General features: G+C 41.2%; 1 protein-coding gene across 1 annotated transcript in view; it reads right to left on the bottom strand.

Moving 5' to 3' along the window:
* Nucleotides 1–22,911, bottom strand: part of SNX18 (sorting nexin 18) — a 67,055-nt gene that overhangs the window by 21,922 nt on the left and 22,222 nt on the right. The window lies entirely within an intron of this gene.

Below are 22,911 nucleotides of genomic sequence, written 5' to 3' on the forward strand. Positions count from 1 at the left end.
AAGAAAACAGAAGTTTTTGGCTTTTATCCAGCTTAAAATAAAGTCATACTACAAAATATGAAAAGCTTTTCTGAACTAGAATTTCCATAATTTGTATGGCTGTTATTGTATTATCCATGCCTTACTTAAGTTGCTGAAATGGGATGTGAAGACCATTGCAAGGTCAGTTTTTGTAAATACAAGGAGAGTTTATTCTTCCATACATTCAAATTTTCTAGTCCTCTTATTTTGTTATTTTTTCCAGCTGCTGAGAGGTTTTCTGCTGATTTCCTGTTGGAAGGGAAATTCCACTTAAATGTGGAAAGAAGGGAAATCAGAATGGGAAACCAATGCCAGATGAAAGCATAGGTATCTTGTCAGTATTACACATGTGGCAGGGAGCAGTAAAATTCTTCATAAGCAGCTGTTCTATTGGAGACACAGTGTAAAGCTCTATTCTTCCAAAATAATGAGAGTTTCCACGTAGGGCTTCACCACAGTGTGACTTATCTTTCTTCTGCATTAAATCCTTTGGATTCATCCACTGTAGAATCTCAGCCTTGTGATTCAATCTCAGTAACATTTTGACAGGCAAAGAAGTGTCATAAAGCCTTACCCTATTGTCTCCCCTTCTGAAATAGTCCTTGTGAAGGCTGCTGTGTTTGACCCGCAGCTGCTAACTCAGCCCCACCCAGGCTTCCTGGGTGCTTTTGGCAGCTGCTGTACCTTGGAGTAGCCACAAATAGCAATCAAATCTTCAGAGATACTCAGGTGTGTAGCAATGGATTATCTAAGATGAACAGTGCTGCCTTGGAAAAGGTACCACTGCACTACACATCTGGGTTTATGTGATGGGGTATCGTTTCTGAAGTTACAGGCTAAATGTGCTTGCAGACCTTTTGTATAATAAGGGTGGCTCCAGGGAAACAAATCTGTGTTCCACATCTTTTAAAATCTTCCCCTGTAGACTCTCAATTGATAGAGCACAAGTACTTTTAATCTGCTCTGAAATGGAAAGTCCAGATTCCTCATCAGGGTGATTTTCTGTTTGTGCTCTTTGCTGGTCCTGTTTCTCTTAGGTATTTTCTCCAATACCAATTCAATACATATTTAAATTACATGGAAACATTTCCCTCCCTGGACACCTCAAACATTCAACAAATAGTATGCATAACCAACAACATATCATCCAATTGCCAAAAGCTGACTATTATTCTGCATGATCAAATCACTAAATCCCCTGTGTCTGTCTCCTATCTGGGGCATGGATTTAAAAGGCAGCTGTATTCTGACTTCTGTTCATTTGTTTGGAGCATTGCACAAGCCATGCTAACAATTACATAAATCAGCCTTTGTTAAATGTTAACTGATAGTCTTTTTTGATTACTGGCCAAACTTCTTTTTGAATAATCTGTATTTAGTTCTGTATTAATAACTCTTCTGGATGCTATTATAAAAACCTGACCAATAAAGTCCTTTAAAAGAGTCATTTTACAATGTCCTTCCTCAAAATTCAGCTCATTGCATTAGTTTCCAAAACCACACAGAAATATCCTTTAAATGAGTATGAATTAGATGGAACATCGGGGCTTTGTTTGATCTTTGATTAATTTGGTATAATGTGGGAACAGTGTCATTACCCACTGACCCTCCCCACCACTGGGATAGCCTCAGTGCACACTGGTGCCCTTGCCAAGCCAATTCCATGTCTGTGACCATGTTCTCACACCAGGTTCTTTCTCTTGTTCCACCTTGTGGAACACAGGAACAGGATGGATTGATGGCTCATCATTTTTACTATGGTTATTTATTGCTGCCTTGCTGTGTGGGCAAAACAGATGCAAAACAGAGAGATTTAGAATACAAACACCAGCTAAGCCATGCAAAGCTGCTTGTGGATCCCTGAGTCAGCAGCATCCTGCTCTGTGTCTGGATGGAGGGGGAGAGAGCAGCCCTGCAGCCTACTGACACATTGCTCCACAGCTCTGCAAGCTGGATGCATGTGTCCACACCTGCCCTTCCTCCTCAGAGTGGTCCTGCTGCAACTTCACCTGCTGAGCTGGCAGCAGGGATGGAGTGGCAGACTGCTGCTAGGTCACCATTTATCTTGTCTGATGCACAGCCAGTTAAGTGATCTCAATCAAATATTGTTGGAAAAGGGCTTTCACAGTCTGTGGGGAAATGGATCCCATCTGTCTCTGTGCAGTGACATGCCTCATCTTTGCTTATGTGATGGATTCTTTCTCATACCAGATGTTATGCTAGCTAGGCTTGCCAGCCACAAACACTTCAGTAGTTTCACAGGGACTGTGATAGCTCTTTGCTCAGCTGAGCTGGTTTGTCTACCATAGGCAGGATTTCATTAGTGTTGAAGACAATAAAGAAGAGCCAAGGAATTACTACCTTCATTCTTGCTCTATAGGAACAATCTGATACACATTGGGTCTGCTGAGCTGTTTTAATGAGATTGCACTTGCATGTGAGATCTGATCCTGGGGCACTCTTGACCATCAGCTTTAAACCGGTTGCCAACCAGCAGTTACTCATAAAGATTAAAAGCTCCAGTTTATTCCAAGCTGGAAATAAATGAACTCCCTCCAGTTTACTGGGCTTCCTCACTTCTTCCATCACTCATCTCTGGCAGAAGTGTTAGTTTCAAGACTCTATTGACCTCTCCATGCCTCTGGCTGCAGATGTTCTCAGCACATTAGAGCTGTTTTGAGACAGTTGTGGTGAAAATAATTAGAACAGCATAGAATAATTTACTTTGGGAAGCATCCTTAAGATCACAGAGTCCAATCATTAACGTAGAACAGCCAAGTAGTTCCCTGGACTTACAGCTCTGTTCTTCCAATATACATTTGTGAGGATATTGATTTCCAGTATATTCTCTGTTCTACATCAACATTTTCAAGGAATTTAATGTTTCTCAATCACTGGAGTATTCTATTCTTTTAAAGGAATTCTACATATGCCCCATTTATGCAAGGATGTGTTGTTCTTGGCATTCAGGTAAGATAGACTTAGTTAAGTCCTATCTGTACCTCATTTATATTGATGTCACTTGGAGTTAACTTATTGATTGACCAAGTTTGGCACTTACCGTTTCATATTTTTCTATTGTGCAAGGCATTGGGGATGTAGAAAAAATTGTATTTTGCTTTTAATTCTTTGGGACATAACCTGGGATCCAAATCCATCCCTTTGTATCAGGCTTTTATGGCTTGTTGGAGTGTGTTTTGGAGATAGAAAACTGTGGCTTGTCTTATACGGCAGGTCCATTTCCCTTATTGATTGCTAAAACTAAGTAACTGGGGAAAGAAATTATTTTTTCTTCCTATTTATACTTTTATGCTAAAAAGACAAGCAACTGCAGTAGCATTGTTTGTTCAGGCCATGCAGTCTCATCCTGCTTCTCTTTAAACAGCTTAGACCAACTCTGTGGCTTCTCTTTAAACAGCTCAGACCAACTCTGTGAATGATTTGGAAGCACTGCTGGCAGCTGGGTTGTGTGAGCAGATGTGTGAAAGGCACCCCTCAGCCACCTCTCCAGGAACTGTCCTGCCCCCAAATATGGCTGTCCCATCCTGTGACCCATTCCAGCTTCTGCTCTTCATGGGGAGAAGAATGGTGATACCAGCAGGGAAAAATTGCCTGTCTGGCACCGTTTTGACCAGCAGTTCCCGTAAGCTGGGCAGACTCCACTCTGACCTGCAGATTTGCCTGACTCCAGCTAGCCTGCTTTGGAATCAGATTGTCACTGACCTACTTCTTTCCTGTCCGTGGCCCAGCTTGGCTGCTTTCTTCACTGCTGCATGCCCTGGCACCGCACAGCTCCCTTTCCATCTGCATGGTAACACACCTTACCCCACAACAACACATTCCTAACACTTATCAGCTCGTTCCCTTTGTGGAAAGATCACTGTAACCCGATGTGCTCCCTCGGATATTTGGCAGCTTTGCCTGGGGAGACGGGCAGGGAGAGAAGAGTTGAGAGAGCATCTCTGACTGCAAGGACAGAAATTTTTGCTTTTTTCAGTTTTCATTTCCCCCAGCTAATGCTGGAACCAGCCAAAAGAATTGCTTCTTATGCCAACTTGAGTACATCAAGAAGTCATTTAATGCAGTGTCCAAGTTTGGCCAGAGCTGTTTTGATTTAGTAATGTCTCTCACAAATACATGCCAAAGTATCTAGTTTTCTAGTAATAACTTTAGCCCTGGCAGTATGACTTTCAGAACAAATACCAGGTTTTAAAATATATCATGGATGTGTTTGCAGTTAGTTCACTTTTTATCTTTCAGATTTAAGAGGAGGATTTACTTAAAGGTGGACTGGCAATAATTTGATCTATATACCAAAATAGGGCTTTGCTAATGAGGGAGAAAACAACCAATTGTCTAACGTGAGATACACAGAAATTTATCTGTCTTTATAGAAAACTATTCCCTCTAGCACTTTTTTAAACTCACAGTACAGCTGAGCACTATGATCCCTCTGCACATCTAATTTGAAGTGATTCTTTAACACATTATTAGAGATTTAAAGTGTGAAAAATTCAAGAACCATTGAGACTGGGGTTTTGGCTAGGGGACTTTATTCTGAAAAATTCAGGTTCCTGAGAATTTAACTTTTTGGTTTTGGAGATATTGCCAGCTACCTCAACAAGAGAAGGTTCCTGCTTCTTTATTTTCATTTCTTCTTATTTCAGTGATTATAAAGTAAGAAAAAAGTTTCAGGAAAACATTCTTTGTGGGAAGTAACTTCTGGCAAGAATAAAATGTAATTTCTTAACCAGCATTTTGAAGCAATGAAGTTATCCAGCAGCCTATTAATATCTAACCTACTATTGCTGTGTCCTTGACTGTGGTTTTGAATAACGTCTGCCTCTGAATCTCTTTTTGTCCTTTTTCTTTCTTTGCTTTCCTCCTCCACCTCTGTGCAGTCCCCTTCCAAATCATGCAATAAATTCTCAGTCTAGGATACAAAGTCAAATCCATGTTTCATAAACAACACAACTCTTCCAGATTTTCCCTTTATTAGGGAAAAAGTTAGAGCCCTCTCAGTAGCCAATACACAAAATATAAATTCCTGCTGAAATAACTATATATTAAGGAACCCGGTTTAGTTATTGCTGGTGTCTGTGAATGTAATTTTTCCTCATACACTCTTGTCTGCTATTGTTGCATGAACATTGCAAAGATTTGGGAGGGTGTCTCTTGACTACACTGCTTATTTCATTATTAGAATTTAATTATTTAAAAATTAAGAATTTCCTGAGTAATCTCCTTAAGACAGTGTCTATTTTCACAGAAGAGCCTCAGTTTGGACAGCAGCCAGTCTATTAATGCAGGAAACTTGTATAGAATATTTGTACAGAATAGCTTGTATAGAATAGTTGCTAGTCCCTGCCGGATTCGAGTACCACTAAAATGTTTCCAGTACTTTGATTGCAGTACTAGTGAAGACCTCACATTTTTCTTTTTTATTTAGTCACAAAAAAGTACACATTTTAGTTTTCAGCAAAGTTTACAGTAAAAGCATCACATACTCTGCCTTAGTCTGCTATATCTGGTGTATTTGTTCTATTTACAGCAACCACAGATATTTCCAAGAAACGTTTATATTGACAGGAAAAATATTGCAAGTATACATTGATGGAAGTATCAAATATAATACATTTCACTTAGTAAAACATCAATTAAGTGTATCTGGCAGTTTTCATACACTGGTAAGGAGGTAGAGAGCACTGGGGTTCAGCCTGCAACGTGACCTCCCACTCTTGCTCCAGACACCAACCTCCATTTTATATATTAAGAAGCCCATTACAGTTTTAACAATTATGTGAGTAACAGGGTCTGGGCAGTGCAAGGCACATGGGATCATCCATTACAGCTGCAAACTGTCATTCAGTTATAATGCTCACTCACAGCTACTCTGCAGCTCCTCTGACTGGAGTCAACTCATGTAAACCTCAAGGTTTTCCTTTCCAGGGACAGATTTGCCCCCTTCTCATAGTCATTCACAGGACAGCAAAATCAGGTTCCTTGAGCAGAGCCTGAGATTTCTGCATTGTTGAAGAAGAAGCATCCTAATATTTGGGACTGCCTTCCGCCCAAGGAAACATACTTCATATGTGTATTTGGCCCTGGAAAGCCACCATGTTTAAGGAGGCCCTGCTTGTGCATATATGTAAAGGTCACTATTGAACCCTCATCTCCTTGATACCCACTGAGACACCCAGCTAGTACAAACCTTTATGAATTGTAAGACGGGCTAGCTCAGCAGTGAAGTGGAATGGTAAGGCATAATCATGTTTTCAACATAACATTCTTCATACATCTCAGATGTATCTTTATAGAATGGCATATCAACATTTCAATCCAGCACTCTATCCCACATAAGACTTGGACAATACTATCAGGTACATGGTGTGATTCTTGGAGTTGTCCTGTGCAGGGCCAGGTGTTGGATTTCAATAATCAGTACGGGGACTAACAGGGGGACCTTCCAGCTCAGGCTATTCTTTGATTCTGTGATTTACTTTGTATTATCATGTGGTGGCAGCTCCCTGTCTTTACCTTCAGAATGGATTCTGTGGAAATTCTGTTCTGTTCTAGCTGAAATTCAAATACTTTTACACCTAATAGAAACAAAAAAATTTCTTACTGATAGATACCTTTTGGGCAATAATCGTTCAAAAAATTAACCAGGTGTAAAACGACTTTGGAAGGAAGGAAGAGGTGAAAACTTCTATCAAAGTAATGCAACGGGAGAAAAACATGTGTGCTTTTGGGTATGCAACTGCCCCCATTATGTCCTGAAGAAGCAGCTGAGAAAGATTTTTCATGTCCCAAACCTTAGGAGTTGATGTTCAGTTTCCTTTCTTCCAAATCTCAGATGCTACATTTATGAACGCTGACTCTCTTATCATTTTAGACCACCATGACAATAGCACTAGGGGCTCAAAATTTAGGATATTTGATGGGTCTTTCAAATCTAGTGGAAATACATTAATCTCAATTGCCTGGAATTATTTTTATCTCATTTTTGTGTCTCTTGGTTAAAATACAAATTTAAATTCAGTGATTGCTTACCTGTCCAGATAGAGAAATTGTCACCGTTGAGCAAGAAATGACACAAATTCACCAGAAGGCTGGTTTGCACAACAGCAGCTTTAGTATGAAAATTCTCTTCTTTTATAGATAGGCTCGACACATTCTACTTGATTGGCTAATTAACAAAAATATCTTTCTCACAAGCAGTCTTTGAGAAGAACAGAAAAACAGAGCAGGAAAACACCACCTGCAGGTTGTTTACACTAACAAGTTATCATTGTTTCTCTACAACTCCCAAAAAAGTCTCACAAGTCCACTGTGAGAAAATGAATCCCATTTTCTCACTCTCTGAGCAGGCTGTCACATCCACAGAGAAATCACTAATAGGCCCTATATAAAGGTAAATTTGAAGGGTTGTTACTTCTGTAAGGAATAAAAAATACACTGAAATTGGCCTTAGCAGAAAAGATTTTATGGTGGTCAATGGAAATAAATACAGTTGGAAGCCAGACGCTAGAGATGTTTCCCCGCGATTCAGTGCTGGGACAAGTCCCGTGGTCTGGAAAAGGGAATTAAGTGTACCCTCAATCAATTTGCACATGACAGCCAATTGGGTTGGAGTGTTGATCTGCTGCAGATCCTCTGCAGAGGGATCTGGACAGGCTGGATCATGGGCTGAGGCCAATGGTGTGAGGTTCAACAAGGCCAAGGGCCAGGTCCTGCCCTTGGGTCACAACAGCCCCAGGCAGTGCCACAGGCTGGGGCAGAGTGGCTGGAAAGGACCTGGGGGTGCTGGTGAGAGCAGCTGAACATGAGCCAGGCTGTGCCCAGGTGGCCAAGAAGGCCAATGGCATCCTGGCCTGGATCAGCAATGCTGTGGCCAGCAGGGCCAGGGCAGGGATTGTCCCCCTGTGCTGGGCACTGCTGAGGCAACCACTCAAATCCTGTGTCTAGCTTGCCCCTCAGTTTAGGAAGGATATTGAGGTGCTGCAGTGAGGGAAGGAGACCAGAGAGGGGCAACAGAGCTGGGGAAGGATCTAGAAAGTAAGTGTTATAATGAGCTGCAGAGGTAGTTTGGGTTCTTTAGTGTGGAGAAAAGGAGGCTCAGGGGAGACCTTATCACTCACTACAACTCCCTGAAAGGAGGTTATAGCCAGGTAGGTTCAGTCTCCTCTGCCGTGTCTCAAGTGAAAGGATAGAGTAAATGTCTTTCAATTGCATCAGGGGAGGTGTGGGAAAATGACTGGGGCTAAAATCAGAAAAAACATGGAAGTCATATCCACATTCTAGCAGAAGTAATAACAGCAGAGAAATTATAGGGTGAAATGCAGATGATACTCCCTGAATGGGATTACCCACTTCCCAAGTGCAACCACTTCCCAGTGAACATGAGTTACTCAAGCTCTCCTTAAAGGTAAAACCAGTATAAAAGTAAGTTAAAATGGGGAGAAATAAAAGAAAACTCCATCATAATTTCTTGGATCAGTCAACAGAATGAACATGTCTTCTTCCCCATAGGAATGCCTATTGGGTAAGAATTGCACTTCATGCATCTGATTTATTATCTGGACCTAACTTTTACTGGTGATTAGATCTTGTCTGCTTATTGCTTTGAATATATTTTTGCAGCCAAATACTATCACCCCCAATCTTTGAACTTTAACATGTCACAATTTTCTACTATATTAATAAAGAATGTATTCTGCAAACTGTGATCATGAGTCCTTCACAGGCTCCAGCAGTTGCTGGCAGCAGGTAACACTGTGGAGACCTGGGAAGGGGTCTGTTGTTGTGTGTGCCTGAACAAGCTGAACTGCCTCCAATCCAGGTGGGGTCACCATCTCTGCAAGTGTTCAAGAGGTGCCTGGATGTGGCACCTCAAATTCAGAGACAAAACCTTTCTAAAGTCAATATAGATGCAGATTACATGCTTCAGGCTAGATGGTGTGTATTCTAGCCCTTTGCATCAAATGCCAAGCAAGTGGATTTCTTTTGGGGAAATACCTGAAAACCTACTACACTCAGAGCAGACTTTGAAGATACTGCTCTTAATTCTGGTACTTTCTCAAAGCATATAAGATATGGCAACATATAGTTTGGTGTAATTAGCTCCTGAATCTAGGAAACTGTAAATCAGTACAAGATTTAAACTGTGTATACTTGAAGGGAAATAAATAGAAAATTTGTGCAGTGAATATGCTGGAGGACATTTCATTGTGAGCAGTCAGTAATCAGGAGAGTTCACATCCTCTGGTGATAATTATTATGCACAAGAGTTTATTTTGCATGAGTAGCTATTTTCAAAGTACAGAGAATGAATGTGAATGTATGCATGCATGTGTAACTACACAGGCATTTATAACTTGAAATTATGGTCCTGATATTTCAGACAATAGAAAAAGCAATAAAAAATAAAGGCTTACTCCATTGCCTTGTTCTGTGCCTGCTAACATCTGCATGCTTGTTTTCATGGACCTACAGCAACCCAAGCTCATCTGTTTGAGTGAAGCCCTCACTTCTGCACAGTAGCACTGTTCCTCCTTTATGGCAAGTTGTTCAGTGTATGGGACTGTCACAGGCACAGCAACTCTCAGCAGATAGCAATAGTAGTATTATTAGGCTGGAGACTTGCCTCTAAAAATATAAAGATACAGATATTTCCTGGTAAAACTACCATCAGATGGTATCTGTAATAGAAACCTCTCTTCCCACATCCATCTCCTTTTGCCAAAACTGAAAAGATTTTTCTACTGTTCCCTGACATTTCAAGCTGTTCCCTGGTCCTCTGATGCTTATGGCTGCACAATAGTGTTTTTCACAGTTAATCTCAGTTTAATATATAAACACATCATTTCCAGAAATGGAGGTCCAAGTCTTTCAGACACGGTCAAAATTTTGTTTTGAAGACCCTAACATGACCTCAGCATGGTGCCTTTAATGTAAGAAAGTAGTGTTTTTACCTTGAGATACTGTTGTGGGTAACAGCTCTTGAGACAGAGCCAGGGAAGAGACAAAACAACACTGGCCCTTTGAGATCAAGGCCAGGGGTCTCCCATGGCTGTTAAATCTCATTCCCATAGGCTGGCACTGGCATGGTTATTATCAAGCCTGCTTTCCTCCCAAAATGATTGAAGTTAAATTTGTCCTTTTCTCCTGTGACTTTTACTCTGATATGGGCAAGGGTTGATGGTCAGCATTAGGGATGACCCAGACAGACCAGAGACACAGACCTGGGCCAGAAAGGGACAGGCAGGACTCAGCAAGAAGGAGGGGCTCACCCAAACCGGGCAAGAGACATGTTGCTTTCCTCTGCTTTCCAGAGAGGCTCTTGACTGGAAACATCTTGTTTCTTCAGGAAACAGTGTCTGCAAAAGAATTTACAAATTGAAAATATGACCTGGCAAATCACTATTAAAGGGTGCTAGCTCCAGTGTAGCCAGGCAGTCAGTGTCAGTACTGGGCAATGAGCTCAAAGTGCTGGCCTACCTTATCTTAGGCATCCCCGAGTTGACAATAAACATTTCTATGCCTTCTGTGTGGGAAATAATACACCATTATGCTCAAAATCTTCTCTGTGAACTAAGAGAAAGCATGACACATACACAAAAAAAGCAAAAAATTTATTGTTACTGCGACAAAAATCTTAATGGTCTACTTCAAGAATTATTAATTACTCTACAATTCAAGACTGTAGGTGTTATTATTGCAGAAGAAGGGAGACTAGGAATGCAGTCTGTACAGTAAAAGTCTCAATCATAGCAATAATAAAATTGTCATGCATGTATTTAATATTTTCTACCCCTTTCTTTGGACATATGCTCACCCTTCCACTTTCCTCCAGACCTTCAGGAACTCTAAAGGTTTGGAGGAAAGTGACAGAGCTCACTTGGACCAACTGGAGAGGATAACAACATCAACCATAGCCCTTGGAGTCACTCACCATGAGGAATGTGATGGTCATAGCATTGGATTCTTTCTCCTTCCTGATATGTACTTGGGATAAGAGGGTTTTTTTTAATGCTTTCCCAAGCAATTTTTTACCTTTCTTTTGCTTTCCTGGTCTATGGCTTCATTTTACAAATGCATTTACTACACAGAGTACTATTTATGTATGTTAGATATTATTTCCTTGTTCCCTTTGTTAGCTGTCAAATTAGATTAATCCAGATCAGGATCCACATTTCTAAAATGGACAACTGGTGAGTGTCAAGCGCCAGGCGTGTGGCCCATCTCTTACTGCTCCATCCCCCTAATCCTCTGTGATGCATTCTGTATCTCCACTTCTCACATCCTCTGCTGTCATACCACACCTCTATTTCTTTGCCCTATATTGTGTGTCAGAGTCTTAAACATCTCATTTAACGCCACTGCCAGCTATGTAAAAGCATGATTGTACCACACAAGTATAGGATAAACACAAGTAGAGGGAATTAGCCATAGGCACCTGGTTAACTGGAGGTTAAACAAAGCAAAACAGAGCTGCAGGCAAGTCAGGAGATATTCAGACAGAGCAAACCTGAGGAGTCTCAGTCATGAGGCCTTGGAAAGCCCCTGCAGAGCTCATGGGTTCTCGCTGGAAGGCAGTACTGCACTGCAGGGCTACGAGTTTACACAGCCGAGAGGTCTTGTCTCTGGAGATATTTAGGTTTCCATAATAATTCTCTAATAGGAACACATTCACAAAGAACTCAAAACATTTCACAGTCATCTTCCAAACCAAGATGTCTGTGCAGGGACTGAGAAAGCTTGGGTTTTCTTTTAAAGCTGCTGGGCTGTAGGAACAGCTGAGGTCACTTGGTCTGCTCAGCCTGGAGGAGAGGAGACTGAGGGGGGACCCCATTGCAGCTACAACTTCCCTGGGAGGGGAAGAGGAGGGGCAGGCACTGATCTCATCTCTGAGTGAGCAGTGAAAGAACCTAAGGCAATGGCCTGGAGTTGTGTCGGGAGATTTAGGATGGATATTAGGAAGAGGTTCTTCCCCCAGAGGGTGTTTGGGCACTGGAACAGCTCCTCAGGGAAGTGGTCACAGCACCAGCCTGACAGAGCTCACTTGGACAATACTCTCAGGCACAGGGTGTGATTCCTGGGGATGGTGCTGTGCAGGCCCAGGAGCTGGACTTGATGATCCTTGTGGGTTCCTCACAACTGAAGATATTCTGTGATTCTGTGAAAACTCACATGGTGAATTTCAATGCTATCTATAAGAGGTTAAGCATAGCTCCAGAAATTACTGTGGGTTAAGATGATTACTGCCACTGTGGTTCTCTCATGGTCTGGGATGTTTGTGTGACTGAAATACCTGGTGTCCTAAGTTTATTCCTTTAGATGTTTTTTGTATTTCTCAGTCACACTTCCTGCACGTATTTTTGGCCATTGCTTTTTGATAAGTATTTTATTGTGGCTAAATAGAAGTATTTTCAAAAGTTCTTTCATGTTGTTGCATCCTTAGTAAGGACAAATTCAAAAGTTTCTATTTCCAGCAGTTTAGCATATGAAAGAAAATTCTATGACTTATTAAGAAATTATTGAGACTTTGTTTTTTCCCAGATTGTCTGATCAGTCTGACTGATCCAGCATGTTTAGGACACTACATGTGAACAGGGTTTAAGAACTAGAGCTGGTCTTCCCATGAGATGGCAGTTCTCATGGGTGTCACCTCAGGGTGTCATGCTGTCCTGTACCTGAGGTCAGCCCAGCTCCCAGTGAGTAGCCAGTTCTGGGTATGGTTCATTTGCAGACTCCTGCAGGAGTTCCCCCAAGCTGGACTCTGCCTCCCAGCCCAGCCTGGCTCTGGGAACTGCTGAGACCAGCAGCCAGGCAAGGGGAGAGCAGTGTCTGTGCTCTGGGACACCCATCACTGACTTCATGGGCAGACAGCCAAAATACCCACTCTGTGTGTCTGGCTGATTCTCTTCACCTCTTCTGTTCCTGTTTTAGTTTGACGGATAGGGCATGAAAAAGCACTTTGGAAGGGCATTGGAATGACCTGTCCTGGCGCTACAAAAACACTAAATAAAGAGGAACAGCAGAGCTTTCCAAAATGCTATTCCTCTGCATCTTTGTGAAATGCAGAACCCAAGTTTTCAGACAGTCTTTTAAATATCTTAGTAATCTTTCAAAAATGTTTAAACAATTCCAACTCCAGCTGTACTTACAGTTGGCTTAAATTTTTCTTTCATACCAAACATATTTAACAGAGGCTGCATTATTTTACAGTACATTGGATTTTCAAATTAGCTTGATTTGCTCTCATATTATTTCATTGCTTTTGATATATCTTATACATAAGTAATTCAGACATGCCAAGTAATTCAGACCATTGCGCCATGTTGTTGAAAAGTAGCATAAAGAAAAGAAAAAAAGCCTTATAAAGTATCCAAAGGCTGCAGTTTTTAAATTGCAACACAATATATGAAAAGTTCTCTAAAAAACTCACATTGTAACAGATTTGTATGCATTTAAATATCAGATCATTTAAAAAAATCTATTATAGTCTCTTTATTCTACCTCAGGAGACTTTAAAAGGTTTCTCACATGCTACAGTTGCCCTATAATCACATTTCCAAAAAATGAATTCAAAACTGAAAATATAATTTATTACCCTAGAGTAAAATATAATGTGGTGATTCATCTCATCTAAAAGCTGCTGCTTTCTTTGTCACCTTTGTAAGTAGCATTCATTTCCCTGCCATGAGCACAATTTACAAATTCATCCCAAGGCTCAGATAGCATCATTAGCATATATTTAGCAGTAGCAGACAGTGAGCAGCAGGTACAAATGGCTGGCTGATGAGCTAATATGCTTTGGGCACTCTTCCAGCTTGTATGATAAGAGAGAAAATACACTACTTCAAAGTCTGCAAGTCACAAAACAATTAGCATAAGAGAATGACAAAATGACCTAAATACTCAAGAGTGAACAGGGGGTATAGATATACTTACATTATGTTTATAATTCTAGTTAACACATGAAATTATAACCTGAGTGAAGAGTTGCATCAGTGTGTTACAGACTCATTTAAATATATATTTGTTTCTTTGTGTGTCTTTTGTCTGTCTGGCTTCTTATTTTTCTTTTTTAAGGGAGGTGCCAGTAATAAAAAAGCAGGCATCTGCTGCCTACCATCAGTGTGGGCAATAAATATCCAACAAATCATAGCTGGGAGATACTGCTGTCAACAGGATCTTAATATTTTCATTTTATTGAAGGATGCCAGTTTCCTTATATGTTGATGAAAAAATGTGCAAGAACTAGGGAGTGTGTTTGTTATAATTTGTTTTCTTCCAACCTGAAAGTAGATACCTGCTACTGTTACTCAGTGACACCTGTATCAGCAAGCCCTGACACAGGCATAGAGTCCACTTCAAAATACCCTGATAATTAACCTTCTTTTATGTTAAAAAGATATATCTTGAAGAAGGTGAGAAAGACTATGTTGCAGTTTGTGGTTTACCCTTGTTTCCTAGTAATTGTGATGCTCGAAACCTTGTCACTGGTTTCAGAAGAGCTTACTGCCTGAGCTAGCACCATGCAGGATCACCACAATTCACACATGAAATATTGGCTATTTTATCAGACAGGACCATTCAGTGGGACCTGGATAGGCTGGAGAGTTGGGTGGAGAGAACCCTAATGAAGCTCAACAAGGGCAAGTACAGGGTCCTGCACCTGGGGAGGAATAACCTCGAATATCAGCTCAGGCTGGAGCTGCCCTACTAAAGAGTAGCTCTGCTGAGAAGGACCTGGGAATCCTGGTGGGTGACAAGTCGACAATGATCCAGCTGTGTGTCCCAGTGGCCAGGAGGCCCAGTGGGATCCTGGGTGGATCAGGATGTGTGTGGCCAGCAGGGAGGTGATCCTGCCCCTCTACTTGGCCCTGTAAGGCCACATCTGGAGTGCCCAGTTCTGAGTTTCTCAGTACCAGATAGAAAAGGAGCTACTGGCAAAGGGTCACAAAGATGATCAGGGGTCTGGAGCATCTTCTTATGAGACTGAGGGAGCTGGGACTATTTGGAAAAGAGATGCACATAAATCCATCTAAGACTACAAATGCACATAAACATCTCAAAGGCACGTGCCAAGAGGATAGTGCCAGACTTTTTTTGGTGGTGCCCAGTGACAGGACAAGGAGGCCATGAACTCAAACACAAGAAGTTCCACCTCAGCATGAAGAAAGCTTCTTTACAGTGAGGGTGACACTGGATCAGGCTGCCCTGAGAAGTCATGGGGTCTCTCTCACTGGAGATGTTCAAAACCCACCTGGCCATGTTCTTGTGTCACCTGTCTTGCTGACACTGCCTTGGCAGGGGATTGGACTGGATGATCTCCCGGGGTCCCTTCCAGCCCTAATAGATCTGTGATTCTGTGAAAGACAGTTTAAGGCAAAAAAAATAGCCAGCATTTCCACATGAGTGTAAGTTCAAATGCACCTGGCACTCAGAATTCCTAAAGAGAGGCTCTCAGCTTAGCTGGGAAGTGTTCGGTCTCACCCTTGGTATGTAAGTGTTGGGACTCAACCCTCTGGAACCATGAACTTTCCTACCAGAGAAAAGCCTGCATAATCAACCAGAAGAAACTGAATACAGCTTAAGGTTTCAGTTTCTGGACACTGCTCTTAGGGGGCAGATGCATAATCTAGACCTTGCTCTCCTTCAGGTAACCTCTAGCAATATCATCACAACTCTAAAAAACTCAGCTACATCAAGGTCCAGTACATCTGTGCTAATGAATTTTACATGCCCCTTAAGCATTGAGGTATTTGACCATAGGAAGATCTGAGCAACCTTGAGAGAGGTGCAAAGTGCCTTGAGGGAGGTGCAAAGTGCACGTCCATTGCATCACTTCCAAAAACATAAACATGAAAATGAAAATAGTTATGGAATTAGGCACTTTCAGGATTGAGTGGTGGCTGATGAAGGTATTTTAAATATATAATTTGAGAATTAGATGCCTCCTTGAATGTATCCCCAAACATTCTTGTTTTGCAGCTCATGGCAGCAGCTCATATGTTGGCTTCACTACACTCTGGGACACATCTCTGCTTTGGGCTCCTTAGTAGTGTTCATCAATATTGTTCATCATCAGGAAAAGTCCACTTACATTATCTCCCCACTGATAGAGATTAGGTTCTGCTCACTGTCAGACTATGGAATTACAAACATTTGAGCAGGAATTAAAAATGTGTCAGAAAGAGTTCAAATTAACCACTGAGACATTATTTCAGTGACAGCTATTCATAAGAGAAAAGAAGTATCTGACAGGTAAAATCCTGACAAAAGTTTTAATGAATTTTTAATACAAGTTCTAAGAATCTAGCCAGCCCAACTGGAATAATGTAATCAATGTAGAAAGGATACATGTAAGGAAAGTTTATACAAAAAGAGTTGTTTCAGACAGAACATGCCTGATGCACCAATAATAGGAAAAAAGTTGAGTCACCCCTACGCATAAACATGTAGATAACATTGCCAAATGCTACAGATCCCAAATCAATTTATCAACCTGTTTTTGCCAGTTTTCCTTGTTATGCTTGTTCCTCCCTCAGGCAGTGGGGACAGTGACTGGTCTGTGGGAATACAGCTCAGCAGAGGGCTGTGAGCAGAAGGAGGGTGTAGTGTGCTGTGAAGGGCAGAAGGCACATCGTGCCTCACACAAGTGGTGATGTACTGCAGCAACCCCGAGAACCATGTAGGCTTGAAAAGCCTTTTCTCACCCTGCTCTTCTGGTTTTGAGATTCCTGTAGATAGGCAGCTGTAGCTCCTACTGGGAATCTGACCTGTGCTAGAGCAGTTTTTGCCTCTAATCCCAGTTTAGAAAAGATGCTAGAAGTGAGAAAAGTTGCTCAGATTTTGTGTAAATTCTGGAATATACAGGAAATTATTTGGCATCTTTTCTGTGCAAAAATTTTCAGACTAGTTTGCATGTGTCAGCTACATATGGGAATTTAGGTATTAGAGCTGCATAACTCCCTATGCAAATGCTGGGAACTCTTGTTCAGTATTAAGCTTAATTTGATTTACTTTATTTCAGTATGTGAGCAAATAAGGCTAAATGGAATAGCATGAATCCTGAATGAACACATGGACATAATGTTTTAACGTGGTTTAGTTAATCTACTTCAGTCTATTTTGAACAAAATTTCCTGACTATCCAAGCAGCTAACTGCTTAAGGCTTATAAGGAATGCAGATCCTGTAAACCTAACTTAAGGTGCCTGGCTTATGGAGATGATCTCTGCATCAGGTGACTTGACTCCCTGAACAATTTGCGTACACATTTCCCAGGGGGAGAAGCAAAAAATCATATAGAAGTAGTCAAGGGATGGAATGAGTACTGGGGTAATAAGCACACAGCCCCTTGAGAGCTTATGTCCTTCCTGTACAGCTTCAGATGAAAGCTTTTATAGCCAGGGGACTAACATCCCAACTACTCTCTGGAAGGTGGGCACCTACAGTGTGTCCTGCTAAGGAACAAAGTCGTGCTCAACCCTGACTGGTGGCAGTGTGAATGTTACTGCCTCCTGCACAACGTCCTGGATAGTGTTGAAATAGTTTCACCCATGAGTTAGGGAATCCCAGCTCCTTTGGCCTCAGAGATCCAGGAACATATGTCTTAGGAACAAGCATCTGTGATAAGTGTGAGCTAAGGCTTGCTTGTCCTTGCTGTCCCAAGTGCAGAAGAATGCAAAGGAGGTTGTGAGATGACCTTGACACCTTTGAGCATTTACTGCCAGAGGTTACTCCTGGCAGGGCTGCTCCTGTATTTTAGACTAAGCAATAATGATTCTAAAGAGAAAATAGCCACAACTGCCTTCTGCAGGATACTTCACCCATTGGGCATTCATGATTCAGAATGATCCAAAGGGAAACCTGCAGCATCTTTGAGCTTCTCTTTTTGGTTGTCAACAAACAGCTCCACAGTCTACACTTGAGCTATGAGGAAAGAGACAATTATTTCCCCCTTCCTTCTCATCTTCCTGCCCTAACAAGTTTCAGACAGGCTTTCCTTACCACACTGATACACTGAACAATGTTGCAAGGTGCAGAGTCTGCCCTTTATCTGGTAACTACTGTGAGCAGTTAAAATTCCTTCCTCCCCACTCTCAGGCACAGGGACATTCATATTGCTCAACTGCTTCAACCAAACACGCTCCTTAACTGCGGCTCAAAGTGTGAGCAACCAGTTCTTGAAATGAGACACACTTCCTTGCCACTGCATGTGCTGTGGGGGTATGGACAGCAGAGCCCGGAAACTTACCTATTTGAGACACTGCGAGACTGAAGTGTTGTTGCTGACAACCACCTGGGGAAAAGACCAGCAGAATAGGACAAGCTCACCACTGAGCTGCTCACCACTGCAGCATGATGGATTGGCCACATCCTTAAGCATATGTATCATCATAACTTCATTTTTACATCTGACATCCATGACACTGAAAACAGAGCTTAAAGGCACCTTGCCACACTATTTACCCTAAAGCAGAGATACAGCTGCCTTTCAGCTACAGCTTCTGAATGGATGTTGCTTATGCAACAGTCCGAGCTGTCTGAGAGCAGCAGGGACCTTACCTCTGATAAGCTTGCTTCACAGGTCCTGAACAATGATGCAAGCAAACAAGGTTTTCCCAATGCTTACTAAAGCTCTGAAAAACTCTTTCTGTATTTCTTACAATTATATGAAATTAAATCTACCCTTGATAGACAAGCACTGGCACAGATTTGGCACAGCAATTGAATCAGCAGCATGGTCCTAAATTCCTTTGATTTAAAAATTGGGGTAGTCATCTTGCCTGCAATTTCTCTAAGCAAAGCAAAATGAAAAACGTGGCAGCACCCTGCCAGGATGGCACTGGGGAACTCTGACAATTACCATTTTGCAAGTGCGGTTTTGCAACATTGTTCACGTGTTTGCAACCAGAAATTGTCTGTGAAACGGAACTGCTGTTTGCAGCTCTTTCCCCAGTCACCTTAGGAAGCACTGGGGTGGAGGTGATGGGTGTGGCAGCCTCCTGCAGGACAGGGAGCCAGTCAAGTGCTCCTCAAGGACAGCGGAGGAACTAAATGTCTCCTGCAACTCTTACCTGAGGGCTAGTGACTAGAAATTGAAGGGAGGATACTCTTTCAACACTATTTCACCATCTTCACTTTTAATTAAAGACCTGACTCTAGGTTTTTTCCAAAGAAAAGATCTTAAAAAATAGCATGGGGTGTACCAACAGAAATACAGTCACCTTAACTCATTGCAAATAAAACTTTGTACTGTCTCACTGAGCTCTAAAATTTTTAATGTATTTATGTGATGTTCTTCCCCTGCATTATTTTCTCCATAAAAATAGTTGTTAATGCCAGTTAAAACACTCAAGAGAGAAAAGATGAAATTCAAAATTCCTGATTTTATCTTCTCACAGAAAGTTTTCATGCTCCTTGGAAATGTCTTTTAAAACCAAAAGCAGTACCATTCTTCATTTCAAATGATAATGTTATATTCACCAAAATAGGGGATGGTTTTGATTAAAATTGCAGGATAGAGCTTTTTGACAGGCAACTTCAAAATTCTGTATGTTAAATTCAGTTGTAAATGAGTACAGGAGGGGAATAGTCTGGGCTGAACACTTCTGGGTTGATGGAGGGATGTAATTTCAACTCACTGAGCCTGATATTCTTCCCAGTGGAGTCAAGCAAAAAAAAATCCCATTGATTTCAAAGTGGGACCAAATTAAGTGGCAAGTCTATCAGTCAGTCAGTACAGGAGATGCCTTTTAACTTTAGAAAATTAAGTTTTACTGTATCTATTACTAATTTGTATTTAAATTAACTCAAGGCATGCCTGAGCTTTGCTGCCAACCGCATGAGTCTGAAGTATATCAAAATTACATTACTTACATATATTACACAATTTACTTTTCTATGTGCAACACATACTATACTGCACTGTGTTACATCGAGAAATTATGGAATTACAAGACAGCATCTCAAGCCTCAGGAAATGCCAGAAGTAAGTTAGCCCACGTGGCTAATTCCGCTTTCCTGTGAATATGCGTCCAAAATATACATACAAATGATGACTCTATGATTCATCTCAGAAGGCCTTTATCATTCTATTCATGGAATGAACAGTACCTGAGTGAGAATCCTTGCTACTCAACATGTGGCCCCATCCCTTATTTCCTAAATAATACTCACACTTCATTCTGAAGGCAAAATATTAATTTTCTCAGGAGGGATTTTTTTAAAATAAATCAATATCTGAACACTAATTTCAAGGAGATTATACTTACATTTGCAACATTCCAACAATATGATCTGGGTTTACTATTCCTCTTTTGCTGCTAATGGATTACAAATGTTCTCCAACTTGTGCTGGTCTACCTAAAGAAATGAATACCTGATTATTTTTTTCCAGACAACTTTGCATTTGAAGTATTTCCTTTATCCAAAGCAGAATGTGCATAACCTTCAGTGAAAATTGTGAATTCCCAGCACCTTCTTTGGTGTAACTCCTGGGTTTAAACTCAAGCCTACACAAAATGGAGAGCATAGAAATGATTTGTCTCACATGGCTTATATTGCATAGAACCTGGGTAGAGACAGGGACAGAGTCGTACCTGATCTTCACTCCCCTGGACTTTCTCACAGTGCAGAGTACAACTGAAGCTGAGAAAGAAGTAAGAATTAGCCAGACAACAACCTCTCTGAAAGACCTTAAGCTGATTAGCACATTTATATCATGTGCACATTTATATCATGTGCACATTTATATCATGTGCACATTTATATCATGTGCACTTAATCAGGCAGGGAAACAGTGCAAATGTCTCATGAGATGTCTTGATATACTAGTTACCACAGGCAACTTTAATGCTGAAATATTTTTTAATTTTTCTTTTTTTTTTTCCTGAATGATTAATCTTAGTATTCCTTAATACAGGAGTTCTTATGTGCACAATTTCCTAAACTGATCTCCTCTTCCCAAGAAAAAAGGTGTGTGACAAAACACATCAGACCACACTGACATCCACTGTGCTGCCTGACTGGGCCTGAATTACAGCATTTCCTTCAGCCCCAAAACCTACAGTTCTTCAACAGTTTTCAGCTGCCCACGAGACCATCAAGCAAAGAAAGTAACTTCTAATGATGGAAACAAAACGTTGCTGTCCTCATCACAAGCAGAACTAAAGCTGCCCATTTTCTGCCTGCTCATGATGGCTATTTAGAAACAGCAAAACCCTTGGATGCTTTGGAAGCTCAAGGTATTCATTAGGCACTGGAGGAACAGGCCTTTGTAGTCAAAGGGCTTTCTCTCCTCCCCATTTTCTTATCTTCATGTTCCTCTTCAGCTATCTCTGACATCCACCTTCTTGTAGCTGCCAGGCACAACATCAAACTTGTGTTCCAGGCTGCTGCTCCTCTTCTCCCATGGCCAGGCCTAAAAAGCCAGCAGCACCTATCGACAGCTTCTTTGCTCAGCTTGTGGCCTGAGAAGTGCAGATCCTCTGAATGAAGGGGAAAAGAATTACAGTCAAAGCCTCACTTGCTGCTGACTAAGGTTAGAATCAAGATTGCCTGGAGGAAAAGGGAGTTACAGAAAATTCACCTGTCAAAATTGCAGGTCCCAGAAAATCTTTGGTAAAACTTGGAAACAGATAGACAAATTTTCACAGGCTGTGCAGAAAGTACATCTAAGGTTGTAAAGGACAATGAGTCTGCCAAATATCAACTCCTTTCTCCAAAGTATGGAAGAACTAAAGATTTCCAGCCAAATTGTTTACAGAATTTAAAAATAAAACACCCTTTTAAAAATTTTTTATGAACTCCTTTTGAGAAATAGCTGACCAATTCTCACTTAAGCTTCCCAGAAGAATTCAGGTTGCAGCAGACAACCAGCAAGGAAGATGCCAGCTGGAATGGTGAAGGTCTGGCAAAATAATCAGGTACTGCCAACCAGATGTTGTAATTCACCAAAAAGATACCTGTGCCTCACCAAGTAATGTTGGCATTTTCAGTGCAGGCAGCTGATTAAGGTTTTCTAAAACCAAACCAATTTTATTTGCAACAAGAATGTAGAGAACATGCACAAATCATTGGGGTAACTCTCTTCAGCAAATATCACAAAAAAAAGGGATAGGAATCAAACATCTAATAATTTTAGTATGCTGCTAATTTCTAACTGTAAACCCTACAATTTGAACAGAAATATTATTCACTCTCCACTTGCTGGTGGTTTTATGTAGATATATTACCCTGAAGGGTTCATTCCATTGTTCACAGGATTCAGCACTTTAACACAAACCAATACCTCAGTGGATCTTCTTGCAGATATCAAACCTCAACAAGCATACCAGATTCTTACTACTTATCAACACAATAACTGCGATGCATTGAAAACAAATTACATGAATCATATGAAACAAAAGGGTTTATGATACAGAGCAAATTTGCTTTCTTTCACATTTATTTATTTAAATTGTTAGATTTCCTTTGGTGCTTCCATAGTCCTACACAATATACATTCACATTACGTAGAGTACACTTGGATCCCAGACCACGTCACTCAGTAGTCAGTCAGTCATAAGTGGTCAATGTCATAATTGGTCCAAATACAATTAATACTGTAGTTCTTATATAGTGCAGCAAGCATTAATAGAGTGCATGCACCCTACATCATAAACTCATGCTGAGCTAGAAGACACTTGCCAGGATCATTAAGTCCAACTCCTGACTCCACACAGGAATCCCCAAGACACACCATATGCCAGAGCATTGTCTAAACACTTCTGGAACTCTGTCAGTCTTGGTGCTTGAACCACTTCCCTGGGAAGCCCGCTCCAGTGCCCAAGCACCCTATGGGTGAAGAATCCTTTCCTGGTACCCAACCTAA

This window comes from Agelaius tricolor, unplaced genomic scaffold (assembly GCF_023055355.1).
Source record: "Agelaius tricolor isolate 1412-34295 unplaced genomic scaffold, bAgeTri1.0.p SCAF_4, whole genome shotgun sequence".
In the NCBI taxonomy this organism is placed as follows: domain Eukaryota; kingdom Metazoa; phylum Chordata; class Aves; order Passeriformes; family Icteridae; genus Agelaius; species Agelaius tricolor.